Source organism: Biomphalaria glabrata, chromosome 1 (genome assembly GCF_947242115.1).
Source record: "Biomphalaria glabrata chromosome 1, xgBioGlab47.1, whole genome shotgun sequence".
NCBI lineage: Eukaryota > Metazoa > Mollusca > Gastropoda > Planorbidae > Biomphalaria > Biomphalaria glabrata.
In genome coordinates, this window is record NC_074711.1 from 1,661,520 (window position 1) to 1,668,673 (window position 7,154).

Here is a 7,154-nt window from a genome sequence, read left to right on the forward strand (position 1 = left end):
CTCTCTCTCGCTCTCTTTCTCCCTCTCTCGTTCTTTCTCTCTCTCTCGTTCTTTCTCTCTCTCTCGTTCTTTCTCTCTCTCGCTCTCTTTCTCCCTCTCTCGCTCTTTCTCTCTCTCTCTCTCTCGCTCTTTCTCTCTCTCTCTCGCTCTTTCTCTCTCTCTCTCTTTCTCTCTCTCTCTCGCTCTTTCTCTCTCTCTCTCGTTCTTTCTCTCTCTCGCTCTCTTTCTCTCTCTCTCTCGCTCTTTCTCTCTCTCTCTCGTTCTTTCTCTCTCTCGCTCTCTTTCTCCCTCTCTCGCTCTTTCTCTCTCTCTCGCTCTTTCTCTCTCTCGCTCTTTCTCCCTCTCTCGCTCTTTCTCTCTCTCTCTCTCTCGCTCTTTCTCTCTCTCTCTCGCTCTTTCTCTCCCTCTCTCGCTCTTTCTCTCTCTCTCTCTCTCGCTCTTTCTCTCTCTCGCTCTTTCTCTCTCTCGTTCTTTCTCTCTCTCTCTTTCTCTCTCTCTCGTTCTTTCTCTCTCTCTCTCTCTCTCTCTCGTTCTTTCTCTCTCTCTCGTTCTTTCTCTCTCTCTCGCTCTTTCTCTCTCTCTCGTTCTTTCTCTCTCTCTCGTTCTTTCTCTCTCTCTCGTTCTTTCTCTCTCTCTCGCTCTTTCTCCCACTCTCGTTCTTTCTCTCTCTCGCTCTTTCTCTCTCTCTCGTTCTTTCTCTCTCTCTCGCTCTTTCTCTCTCTCTCGTTCTTTCTCTCTCTCGCTCTCTTTCTCCCTCTCTCGCTCTTTCTCTCTCTCTCGTTCTTTCTCTCTCTCTCGTTCTTTCTCTCTCTCGCTCTCTTTCTCCCTCTCTCGCTCTTTCTCTCTCTCTCGTTCTTTCTCTCTCTCTCGTTCTTTCTCTCTCTCTCGCTCTTTCTCTCTCTCTCGTTCTTTCTCTCTCTCTCGCTCTCTTTCTATCTCTCTCTCTCTTCATCTTGCTGGCCTAACCATTTCTCTCCCTCTCACTTTTCTTCAATGTCTAGCTAGACTTATGTTTCTTTCACCATCTCTCTTTGTTTTTTCTAGCCTCCTATTCACTCATCTCTTTTTTTTCTCGTTTACACAACCTCTTTATCTGTCTTTTTCTCTCTTCCTGTTTTTACCACTCTCTTTGTAAATATTTATTTTTTAAACCCTCTTCTTTTCTGTCTCTCTCTCTCTCTTATTCTCTTTCTTTCCTTTCAAAACCTTTCAACTCTGTTGCTTTAATCTTTTTTTTTCTCTCTTTTATGTATTTCTTTCTATACTCTCTACCTCGTACTGCCCCTCACTGCTTTTCTTTCTTTATCTTTGTTTCGTTCCTGCTATTTCTTTTTCTTTCTATGTACTTCGATCCCTGCTTTGTTCTTCAAAACTCTTGCTATCTCCCTCTACTCTTTCTTTAACTCTCTTTCTTCCTCTCTCTCTCCCCCACTCTTTCTCTCTCTTTCTCTCTCCCTCCCTCTCTCTCTCCCCCTCTCTCCCTTCCTCTCTCTCTCTCTCTCTCCCTCTCTTTCTCTCTCGATTATTTCACATACGTGTCTTACTTAAAAGATATGTAGTTACATTTACAGTAGACTGGCTAGATAAAGAATGTCAAGCCATCGAGTGAGTTTGTTACAACATTCAGAGATGAGTTTTAAAAAAGGAAAAGGGGGGGGGGTCTGGACATTTAAATTTAAATTAAAACTTTTGGATTCAGATGTTTTACTTCTGCAAGAGATACCTTTACTTTTTTAACTTCGCTCTAATGCTGACAGAGGAAGCGGTGGGAAGACATCAAAGACTGGACGAGCCTGTCACTGGAAGAGATTCCAGTCAAGGCAGAAGACAGAGAGGGATGGAGAAAGATGGTCGGCAGATCATATGTGGTGCCCCAACGATTCAACAGGCTAAAGAACAGGTGAAGGTAAAGTGCTAACTACAAGGACAAGTGCCCTATAAAAGAAAATATTCGTTAAGTACTTATTTAAAAAAAAAAGACGATACTATTTATTGTGGCTACATGGATCCACATGACACTCTAAATTACATCCGCCCATGACTTAATTATGGTTCTTATGACTAGTCATAGTTTGGTCTCTCTCTCTCTCTCTCTGTACCGGTATTTCGCCTGCGTAGCCCCCCCCCCTCTTCCCCCCCCCCCCCCCTCTGTCTTGTAACGGACTGCGCGCGCCTTGCATCAGCAGACACACAAAGGAAACTACGTGTGTGTGTGTGTGTTTTTTTCCGTTACAGTAATGACGCTATTTTTTTCCCTCTCAAGGTCGAGGTCAAAGGGTCAAAACGTCCCCCCCCCTCTCTTTCTCCTTCCTCAACCTTTTTTTTTTTCCACAATATCTCCTTTTGTTTTAATCACGAATAAGTGAAAGGTGGGGGTTATGAAAAGGGGCGCTATTCCCCTCCATAAATTTCCATTACCCCAAGTTTTCTTTAATATTTCAAATGTGTATATATTTAGTTTAACCTAACCCCCCCCCCAACTTTTTTTTTCCCACTCCAAAAGTCTTTATACGCAAACGTCTTGAGGCGGAGTGCGTTAGGAAGGGGGGCGTGCTTCAAGGCGAGACAGAAGGGCCTAACTCTGGCCTATTAATGACGCCCCCAGGCATTTTCGATGATGTGCATTTCTTCTTTATTTTTTTTCAAAGTCAAAATTAGATACTGCAAGCCAATAAATATGATGATGTGTATACTTTTTTTTTTTCTGAACTCTCATGTGTTTGTGCTGTCTGTTCGTATGTCACGTTTTGATTTCGAAAACTAAACGCGCTTTTGCAAATTTGATTTCACAAAGAAAAGCTAAATTAAAATGCATATTATCTACACATGGATGGCTGCCTGGTCGTGCGGTTTGCGCGCTGGACTGTCGTTCAGATTTATCGACGGTCGAGGGTTCAAACCCTGCCCGCTCCCATCCCTCGTCGTCCTGCGGGAGGTTTGGACTAGGAAGTAAACTATCTTCAACTCTGAAGGAACATCCGAAACATGTAAAACATTTTACAAAACATCTTCAAACGTATAAAACACTATCAAAGAGGCGTGAAAAAAAAATCACAATTTGTATTATGTAAGTTTTTATCTCGATACCACAATAAGCTCTCTGGAATCCGTTTACCAAGAGCGTGCTCTATGGCTTATAAATTGAATTTGTATAAGATTTGTGCTTAGTACGTAAAAGATGATTATGGTGTCTTGTTTAGTAAATTCGTTGTGAATATGTTTTTGCGTGACAACAATGTATAGAGCACGACTGACGAACAGGGGCCGCCTATGAGTTTCTGTAACACAAAACTCCCTTTGTTACCTTGTCATAATTTATTTGCGAAAAAAAAAAACTCGTTAATCTTTGTCTTTGTCTCCCTCTCACTCTGTCCATCGGCTCTTCTTTTTTGTCGATCGATACCTGGGTATCGATACGTAGGTATTATACAGAGACGAAGATGACTTTTTTTTTTTACGCGAACAAAGAGAAATAGAAGAAAGGATTTAAACCATATGGAATAATAAAATCTAATGGACCTCATTCACCAATCGTAAACAAACAATATTTTGCCACGTGGTTCTCTATCTCTTCTATACAAATTACGATCTAATTTTAATACACAGTGGCTGTCACGTGACAGTTTTTTTTCGTCGTTTTATCAATATGATCACGTGACTAAATGTTGTTTGTTTACGATTGGTGAATGAGGTCCAATGGACCTACATACAATGTACATTACTCTTAAGGGGGCGCGGTGGCTGAGTGGAAAAGCACTTGCCTTCCGGATCAACATTAGTTGGGGGAAAAGTAAAGGCGCTTGGTCACTGTGCTGGCCACATGACACCCTAGTGCACCGTGTGCAAAATGACTTTTATATTATCTGCCCCATAGATCGCAAGGTCTGAAAGAGGAGCTTCATTTTTTTTTTCTGCTACTAACTCTACATACACTTTATATGTAGCCTATATTAACTCTTGTTTTAAATAAATATTTTAAATTTGCATAAACTTTACATAGACTTTATATGTATATTAACTCTTCATAAAAATCGAGTCCATACTAAACATAACCGTGTCCTAAAATTAGACTGCCCTACTTTGAATTCATGACGCGTTGCAGCGGTTGTGGGTAATGGGGGGGGGGGGTCGGTTGAAGTGGACCTCCGGAAATCCATTTCCCCTACGCCCCTGATTACTTGCTACATCGGTGCACCTACTAACTGATAAATAGTGAAGACCGTAATGTCAGTACACTGTATGGGGTATAGCTGTAACAGGCCAACCATACATTACAGGCCAACTACCTGTAGGGCTTGTAGGCATGGAACGTGGCTCAGTCAGCAGTCAAGTGACTTCAGATCGATGTGCTGGCACGTGTGTCTAAGTCTCTTTCTTTATCACTGCTTGTTAGTCAGCCTGTTTGCCTTGGGCTCGGAACTAATCACACATTTATGCTGTGTAGTGTGTAACACGCTATTGCATGCATGTTCTGTGTAGTGTGTAACAGTGTAACTTGTATTTTAATATATATTTTTTTCAACATAATAAAATAAAAAAAAATATGTAACGTTGGCCTTATTTTACTTAATAATTATAGCTTAAATAATGTAGCATAAAAGAATGTGGCTGTGGAGCCCTATTTTGGAGAGACACTCCCGTCCACAGATAGCGCAGGTTAAGGTGGCTTTTGCTTCGGTGGTAGAGGAGCTGGCCGTTTTTCGGATTGTACGTTTTTCTTCCTGAGCTGCTGAGACCCATGTACTTTCACTGTCCATAGCTTTCTTGGACAGTGAAAGTATATATATATATATATAATATATATAATGGGTCTATTTGAACTATTTCTATTCAAATTGATGAAGAAAAAACAAAAAAGGAAATAAATAAATAAATGACCAAAAAAAGAAAAGAACAAACAAGGGACACAACAGTATCTTTCTAGATGACGAAACAATTAATCTGCCCTTGCGTGGCCATGTGGACACCGATTGGGTTTCTTGACATTGACCGTCATTACCCGAGGCCATTCGTGATAGAAGACCTCAACACTGACCTGCAAACGTCACAACATGTGGGCAGTTTAGACCAATAGCTCGTTGCCACGTCTTTGGTTTTGCATTACCCCTGTTGACCAGCAGAAGGCCTCAACACTGACCTGCAAACGTCACAACATGTGGGCAGTTTAGAACTTCCAATAGCTCGTTGCCACGTCTTTGGTTTTGCATTACCCCTGTTGACCAGCAGAAGGCCTCAACACTGACCTGCAAACGTCACAACATGTGGGCAGTTTAGGACTTCCAATAGCTCGTTGCCACGGCTTTGGTTTTGCATTAGCCCTGTTGACCAGCAGAAGGCCTCAACACTGACCTGCAAACGTCACAACATGTGGGCAGTTTAGAACTTCCAATAGCTCGTTGCCACGTCTTTGGTTTTGCATTACTCCTGTTGACCAGCAGAAGGCCTCAACACTGACCTGCAAACGTCACAACATGTGGGCAGTTTAGAACTTCCAATAGCTCGTTGCCACGTCTTTGGTTTTGCATTACCCCTGTTGACCAGCAGAAGGCCTCAACACTGACCTGCAAACGTCACAACATGTGGGCAGTTTAGGACTTCCAATAGCTCGTTGCCACGGCTTTGGTTTTGCATTAGCCCTGTTGACCAGCAGAAGGCCTCAACACTGACCTGCAAACGTCACAACATGTGGGCAGTTTAGAACTTCCAATAGCTCGTTGCCACGTCTTTGGTTTTGCATTACCCCTGTTGACCAGCAGAAGGCCTCAACACTGACCTGCAAACGTCACAACATGTGGGCAGTTTAGAACTTCCAATAGCTCGTTGCCACGTCTTTGGTTTTGAATTACCCCTGTTGACCAGCAGAAGGCCTCAACACTGACCTGCAAACGTCACAACATGTGGGCAATTTAGAACTTCCAATAGCTCGTTGCCACGTCTTTGGTTTTGCATTACCCCTGTTGACCAGCAGAAGGCCTCAACACTGACCTGCAAACGTCACAAGCTGCGGACAGTTTAGAACTTCCAATAGCTCGTTGCCACGTCTTTGGTTTCGCTTTACCCATGTTGACCAGCTGGACGTTTGGGCTGTGGCGCAAGATCTTCCTTTGTTGGTCAAAATGGTTTACACGTTATTTCTCCCACTTCCCATTCTCGGATCTAGATGAAACTTTGCACAATTATTTCTTTTACCCGACAACACAAGAATCAATATTAAAAATTTACTAAATAGTTGATTAACTGTTGGTAATTAATTATTTGTTTGGTATGTTGTATTTTGCCTGGTTTATATTTAACTTGGTGGTCTGTTCTAATGGACCTCATTCACCAATCGTAAACAAACCAAATTTAGCCACGTGATTCTCTATATCTTCTATACAAAATATTAATCCATAAAGGCTGTCACGTGATACGTTTTTAAAATTGTTTTATCAATATTATCACGTGGCTAAATGTTGTTACTATTGGTGAATGAGGTCCATTGAATTATATCTTCTTGAGTTGAGGGGGCCCAAACAGACAATGCATATTCTAATATTGGTCTACACAATAACATATGAAGTTAGTACAAATCTTTAAGGTAGCATCAAATCAACATACTAAATTTTATTTCGGGGGGGGGGGGACATAAGTGAAGAACATGTTTTAAGTTAATAAAAAAAACAGCTGTTAGACTATATCACCTGCGGAATGGCATAAACCTGGAAACGTAACATCTATGGTGTAGGCAGAGGCGTAGCGTATGGGTGGGCAAGAGGGGCACAATGCCCCCTGGCACCACCCTCAGGGGGCGCCACACGCAGAGAGGTGCCAAAAAAAAAAAAAGAAAATTATTGTAGATATCTTAGTTAGGTTTTAGTTAGGTAATACATTCTAGGGTTATTGGTATTATATTATTATTATATAATTTTTTTTAAGCCTACATTTCAATTTGATATTCATGGAAAATGGGGGTGGGGCGCCAATAATGTACCTTGCCCCGAGCGCACGTTTTTCTCACTACGCTTCTGGGTGTAGGCATTGTTGGGATATGTCTCAGGGATAGAATATCTTACAGCTCGATAGATCTTACACTTCTAGGATATAATCCTGTGTGAACTATAGACTATTGGTGTCACAAGGGATATAGTCTCTAGTCTCTTACAGAGAATTCGTAT